We start from the raw sequence: 7,781 nt of genomic DNA, 5'->3' as shown, positions 1-7,781 counted from the left end.
ATGGGAGTGGTTCAGACACCGCCTGCTCCATTTGCCATAATAGCTGTCCCATTTGAGCTCTTCATATCTACGTGACTAACTTTAAGCCTCTGCAGTGGGTTCTGAATTTCATTGAGCTTTCCGGGCCACTGTATAAAAAGGCAATCCTCAGCCCAACCTCAGTGAGTTATTGTTCCATGTAATTCAAATGAGCCTCTCCTCGGCCGCCTGCTGGAGAAGTGGCATTCTGCGCCACTCTTACCCACTTTAGTCACCCCACGTAACCCCTCACTCTGGACTTTGGGTTTTTATGTATTTGTGATTTCTAATAATGCAATTGCCAGTGTTAAAATGTAGGAATATAACAATGTAAAAGTATTGGATGAAGTTGTCGTAGAGGAGATGGAGGAGAGTTGTAGCGGGGAGAGATTTTGCAGAGATGGGTAGAGTTGTCACTTGTACTCAAGTAAATGGTAAATGATCACATTTTTATATAGGCTTTTCTATCTTCAAGACACTCAAAGCTCTTTACATCAAGGAACCACTCAAGCACTCATTCATGCACCAGTGTACACAGATGTTTATGTCAACAGCGGCATTCAGACTGCCAACTTTCAAATCAGTGGACACATGCTCTACCAACTGAGCTACTGTCACCCGAGAAAGAGTAATGTTAAGTACAACGTACTGATCCAAGAAATTACTCAAGTAAGAGTAAAAAAGTATTTTGGAAAAATACTGCTCAAGTAATAGTAACTTAAAAGTAACATTTGATTGTTAATTTGACATAATTTGAAAGCCAAATCTATAAATAATGAACCAAATTGGGTGTATTCAAAGATAGACAAAAAAACAAAACAAAAAAAACACAGAAATAATATCTGAAGGAGCAGTGCAAGAAACACAAACATTCAAATCATGTCATATTTATAAAGCTTTTGTGGCTATACCGTCTTGTCAAAGCCTGATTCCATCAGATCTCAGAATCTGAGCAAGACCAGGTCTGGTTAGTACTTGGATGGGACACCTCTGGGAAAATCAGGTGCCACAGTGGGGGTGTCAGTCTCAAAACTGTTGTTGTGTCCTTAGGCAAGGCATTTCACCCACCTTGCCTAGTATGAAAGTGGTGTGTGTGTGTGTAAGTACTGGTGGTGGTCAGAGGGGCCGATGGCACTGATTGGCTGGTAGCCATGCTTCTGTCAGTCTGCCCCAGGGCAGCTCTGACTACAATAGTAACTTACCATCACCGGGTATGGAGTGAATGAATAATGCTCTGTAAAACGTCTTTAGTAACATATGTCTGTGAAAAGCGCTATCTCAATAAAGACTTACTTACTTTTGTCACTTGTATACTTTTGTTTGATTTGACACAGTCCAAATTCTAGTCCTCTCAGAATGAAGGTCAAATCTCAGACCAGAAAAGCAGGTGGTGGGCTCTCATCTAGAAATGTTACACAGTGCACCTTTAAGTACAGCACTTTGATTGACATGGAACTCTAAGCCCTGCCCCTGGACCAAATACTGAGAATTCTGCAAGTCCCCCCAAAATATAATCCTCTCCTGGATCAGTCAGAGAGGGACTGGGAGCTGCATTATGGGCCTGTCACACATAAGCCCTCACTCTAAATAAGGCGTTTTTTTATTGTGAAGGAAAGGAAAAAACAGGACATCTACATTCTCTTTAAAGAATTGAGCAGTTCCTTCACCACAGTACCACACCAAAGCCCTTCTCTGCAGTAGCTGGAGTAAACTACAGGCTGTCACCACAACTTTGGCTGCTCGTTTTTCACGTACACTGGAGAGCCTGATTACGTGCACAGATTTGATAGGGCACGGCACACGGCGAAGATAACCCTGAAGGAAAAGCTAGGGTACTTAAAATCCCAAAGCTTCATGAAGTACATCCTGAGTATAGAGTCCGGATCAGGCAAGCTCCTGGCAATGACATTTCTACTCCAATCAGCTATACTTTTTAGTCTCGGTATGTTGTGTCTTCATGACAAATGCACAGTCTGGGAGCTATAGTGAGTAACACAGACGCCACCGTCTCAGCAGGGACACTCACGGCATCTTTGTCAGCTGTCTCTAGTTTACCCACAATTCATTGCTGTGTCTGGAAAGAACAAAAATATAGCCAAAAACATCATATGCAGCTGGTTCAGAGTAGTAGTAAGTAGTAGTAGTAGTAGTAGTAGTAGTAGTAGTATAAGAAGTAAAAACTTGCACAGTGTAACATTTCTGGTGGGGAGTATGCTATCTGTTTGTTTCCATGGAGATATTAATTAATTGCCTGCAATGTTCCCCTGTGTGAAATTAACATATTTAGTTGTTTTTAAATCCTAAAAAAATACATTGAAAATCATCCATGCTTACCGTGAGCTGCTGGTCTCCATAGAGATTAGGTTTAATGCCATATTGTGGAACATTCTAGGCAAAGCAGGGACAAGCAGGTTCCATTAGGAAAGTTACATAGAGCTGCTTTTGAATCAGTTTTGCCTAACAAAAATACACAGTATTTTAGCTGTAAGAAACTAGTTTAACATAAACTGGAAGACAACATTTTGGCTACTCAACACATTTCTATATATAGTGTTTGAATGGTCAAAAGGCCTTAAAGAGAAGGTCTTAAAGAGTTTTCTACCATGTTATAACCCTCATCAAAAACGTCAAGAGGTTTTGTATCTATGCATGTTTGAGTAATTTAGAACTCTCTCCTGGGCCCTGTTACAACAACTGGCCCTTACAACATCAGAAATCTGATGCGATGTGCAGTTGTTTTATCAGCGGGATGCACGCCGTTTGTAAAAAAAAACTGGTACTAAACATGGACCAGAACAGGACTCTAACAGGACCAAAAAAACATGGGTTCAAAACCAGGCAGGAACAAACCAGAAGGCTGAAATCATCTTAAAACTACTATAAATACTAACTTAAAGCCCCTCTGTGTTAGACGGTTAGACGATTTCACTTTGTGGAAACTGTCTGACCTCGCAGCATTAGGTTTCGTTCACTCGAAGGTATGGGGGTATTTTTTTATTTATCCAATTGCCGCTATTTGGTCGTGGCGTAATGCTCCAAATCCCGAAGGAAGAAGAGCAATAATGTCTTTTCCCTTGATAAAATTTACCAAACATTCTCTTTGTTCCAGCTTTAAATTCTCGATCTCGGGAATTGTTGCCAACACAGAATGTACATCCATCTCGACCGCTTTGTTTACTGTTGTGCTGTACCACAAAAGGGACCCAGACCCTTGATTTTGACATCATGGCTTCACAGCTCTTTGCTGATTGGCTGGTGTGCGGTCTACAACTTCTGGGGTTCTCGTAAACCATCTAGTGTATTCTGATTCCTGATCTAGTTGCTGGAGAGAAATGAAATTGAGTGGAAGCACTAGGTGGCACCAGCCTGGCTACCACTGTGACACTGTAACCAAAAAATTGCCTAATATAATTTTTTTTTTTTTTCATTCTGGATGTTTTTGTTGTTTTTATTGGTCTACATTTTACAGAAATTCTAATGAATCTAGTAAAAGATATATGGAGTTTAAACACCGTGGGGCACTTCCTGTATTACCACATGACTTATAAGGTGGAACAGTGTTTTCCATTTGAAAGAACTCGGCCTAAATATGCAGTTTGTATGTAAAAAGCATGAAAGTAACAAACCACAACTCCAGGTATGTTTTTGGTGAGGAAACAACATTATAACACAGATCATGAAACAGCGTAATATGAGCCCTTTAACTTGCCAGAATATCACCCAGAAGTTGATGGCGTCTGATTTGTGTAACCGTTTGCGTAACTAGTGTCAAACACATTCCCATAAACCCCTATTAGCCTTACACAATGCCATCCCTCCCAGTAGTGCTTTGCTAGTTTTGTACCCACTTTGCTTCTTGTTTACACGCCTCGTCCTTGCCTGATTCTCCCATCCCGCCGTTGTAATGAGCTCATCCCCGCCGAGCGAAGGTTAACGCCGGACACAAGGGAAACCTGACCAATCATGGACCTGCAAACTCCTCCGGCAATCTCTCACAAACCTGCCCCCCCTCCCCGCCCCCTCTGAGCACCCGGTCCATTCACAGTCTCAATGAGGCTGCTAAATCCAATTCGAAAAGGCAATGGGATTTGAGATGGGGGAGCAAATTGCACCAAGGTGATGGCGCACTGGTCAAGAGGGACCCTTGAGAAAGAGAAGAAAAAATGGCATCTGGTAGTGGCACAATGGGGGACGCTGCTGTTATCTGTGCTGTTAGAGGTGTTTTTATAATTGATTTCCCCCTCCGGCACAATGGAGAGGCAATAATGAAAAGCCTGTCATTCCTGGTTCTTTGTGTTGTCTGCTGATGGGGTCAGACACAGGGCTGGTCAGGGGTCTAGGGCGTACAGGTGATCGGAAATGGACAAAAGAACTCCAAATGACCCCTAATAGTTGTGAATGGAATCGAATGGGGATACAGTGTGAAATATAAATAAGGACGCCTATATATAATATAACGGAAGCAATCCACAAAACTCGCTACAGGATTTTATAAGTGTTTTTTGTTTTAGATTCGATACTAAGTGGTACTATTTGTCTGGAATGTTTCGCAGTACGGCATTAAACCTTTCTATCTTCCTGGAGACCAAACCAGATCCAATTACAGGTCAGATCTGTGGAGAGGCGACCCCGCTCACAGTCAGAATGTCTGTTTTTGTAGGTATTTTTGAGCTATAAAACCACTTGTTATTGAATACATTTAAGGCTGAGTTGAGGTTGGTTTTAATGCCATACTGTGGAACATTCCAGGCAGAGCAATGGCATAATCAAAACAAAAACAAGCAGGTAACAGAACTGAAACCAAAAAGTTACAGAATGCACCTTTAAAATGCATTGACAGTCTCATTTAAAGCAACCATATGCAAAAGTGATTTATTTATTTATTTATTTTTCCCAGTAGATGGCAGATGTGAAACCTGGCCCCCTCCCCTCACCTGGTCTTCTTCTGTGATGCCAAAGCTACAACACTAATCCGACAGAAATAACTTATAGCCTATATAGTGGTGATATGTGTGAATACAACAAGGGCGGGTCGGTCAGTCTAATTACAGATGGTAGTTTTAAACTATTTTACATTGGCGTATGCATAGATGTTACTATTTTTGTTCAACTCCAGCTTCAGCTGATCTAAAAATAAAATATAGTACCATTCAAAAGTTTTAGAACACCCCAATTTTTCCAGTTATTTATTGCGGTTCAAGTTGTGCAAGTCTAATGAAGAGCTTGAAATGGTACCAAAGTAAGAACTGAACAAGCAGAGGTAAAAAACAACAACAACAAAAAAAAACATAATGACCCGAAACACAAGTCCAAGCTCTGCCAAAACTACCTCAGGAAAAAAGAACAAGATGGTAAAGCTTGAAAACATGGAGTGTCCAACACAGTCTCCAGACTTAAACCCCATCGAGCTGGTTTGGGATGAACTGGACAGAAGAGTGAAAACCAAGCAACCTACAAGTGCCACACATTTATGGGAACTTCTGCAACAGACTTGGGAAGAATATTTGATTTCTGAAGAATATTTGATTTCTATTGTAAAAATATCTGCCAAAGGTGGACGCTTTCATGAATCAAAAGTTCAGAATATGTTTTGGTCAATAGTAAAAAGTAAAAAAGCTGGAAAAAGTGTGGTGCTAAAACTAAAATGCATTTTTTATACCTCAGTCGATATATTGATATTTAAGTTTTCCCATCACTACTGTGTATTAGGGATGGGCATTCGATAAAATTTTCTTAATTAACGATCGATTATCAATTAATCATTAACGTTTTTTATATTAAAATGTATCATCATTATTATTACTATCTGCACTACTAATCTGCATAAATAAATTCAACTTTACGACATATAAACCGTAACCACTCTAGAGCCACGTTTGACATTATAATGTGTTTAATGCAGATTTGCGCAACTCTCACAGAAACGAAACTTAAAACCGCATGGCTAATTTGCATAAATTAAGTGAAGAAAAAAAACAGCTCTTGTGCGCTGATGCGACACGACTCAGTGGAATATAGGTTAGTGTGACCATATTTGCATTTGTCAAAACCAGGACACCGTACGGGAGGAGGGAGGTGGGGACTCGTCATCGACATTGCGCGACTCTCACCTGGCAAAGCTTTTTCCCACTGGACACCGAAACATATGTGCTGCTTTGTACACTGTGCACATGGACTCCCACTTGTCCCGAACGCAACTGAAAGCGTGGAATTTCTTGTACAAGTCATGGTTAAATACTCATTTGCTTGTTTGTGTCTCACTCCTTCTGAGTGCAGAGAGCTACATGTACAAACCCCTGTTTGGTCACGCTACACACAGCAACCTACATTCAGTTTGTCGATTGAAATGAACGTAATCGATGAAATTCTTAATGATCAATTATCGATTCATCGACAAATCAAGCCCATCCCTACTGTGTATCAATTTATTTATTTTTTTTTTAATGACAACCCTACAGCTATTAGGTACAAACCTGGGATCCAGACTCTCTCACCTCTGCTGCACCTCAGACTAAACTGAGCTAGAACCGTCCAATCAGGTTTGTTTATTTCAGTGCCACATGGGAAATGGAGGAGCTCATTGGTCACATATCATTTAGAATGTTTTTCAATCCAAATGACCTTATTCCGCAGCTCTGGCCACTTTTACGTCTACTCGCATTTTCTTTGTGGTGGCATTTGCGGTTACACAGAAATCATATTCATTTCAATGTAGAATATGAGAAAAGGTTCACTGCTAAAAAATGATATAGCGTCCATGTACATCAACAACTCAACAAAGCACAGATTCTCCAGCGGGCTTTAAAACAGCTTTGTAGCCCGTATAGAACGACTTCTTGTAAAGATCAGCAGCCCAACGCAAAATAATACAACCTGAATGACGATGGCTGCTATTTTTCTCCGTTTATTTTTACTCCTAAGTGCAATGTTTGTTTTGATACGGCTGGAACATTCTTGTCCCTGAAATTACTAACCCACTCGGCTTCGAATAGCTTTCCCGGTTATCCTGTTTACTTATCTCATGTTTGGCTATAATGGCTTAATAAAAGAGGTACGTATAACAGCTTGTTTCCACATTACCTTAAACACTGGGTATCTGTGGTCATTATAGACGCATAAAAAGAGGTATCCCTGGCTCACCCCGGTCCCACTTTCACCTGAATAATGAACCACTGAACTCTGAGAGACACAGAACGCCTTGGGTTAACTGAGGTGGTAATGTCCGATAATGAAAAGAGCTCCATAAATGTCACCGGGCTCATTGTAAACTGTGTGATCGCCATTAGCCGAACCTCCATAGACCGCTGCATTAGTAAATAGCATCTTTAATCCTATAAAAACGCTTAGCTCAAGTACTTTTGTTCTGTAATTGCTCGGGGGGAAGTGGAGAAATTGTGATTTAAAACAGTCATATGGAGGATCTATCAATTTTATACACCTGTCAAATGGAAAATGACTTGGAGAGCCGTTTGATGCATTGTCAAAGGATAACGGTAATGAGGATTCGGATAGAAGCATCGGAGTGTATCATTTAAAGTTAGGAATATAAGGCCTTAAATGTGTTTTAATTTCAATGGCTTATCGAGTAGAGCTGGGGCCCCAAGGTGAGATATGTTCAGTTTCATTTTAGGCATTTTCCGCTTTATATTTTTATTGATAATTTGCACTGACATCATGCTGGGAGGGTTCTGTATGTACGTCTGTGCACATAATGTTTTTTAACGATTTGTTCAGTTACTTTTTACAGTTTTATTTCAACACCC

The 7,781-nt window shown here is 40.5% G+C and overlaps 1 pseudogene; it reads left to right on the top strand.

Annotated features, from left to right (window-relative positions):
- The first annotated feature begins 915 nt into the window (after positions 1-915).
- Positions 916-1,033, top strand: LOC129408510 (5S ribosomal RNA; annotated as a pseudogene).
- Positions 1,034-7,781: the final 6,748 nt, after the last annotated feature.

Source organism: Boleophthalmus pectinirostris, unplaced genomic scaffold (genome assembly GCF_026225935.1).
Source record: "Boleophthalmus pectinirostris isolate CB_2022bp ecotype Guang Dong unplaced genomic scaffold, ASM2622593v1 HiC_scaffold_16, whole genome shotgun sequence".
NCBI lineage: Eukaryota > Metazoa > Chordata > Actinopteri > Gobiiformes > Gobiidae > Boleophthalmus > Boleophthalmus pectinirostris.
This window is presented reverse-complemented; position numbering and strand designations above follow the sequence as displayed.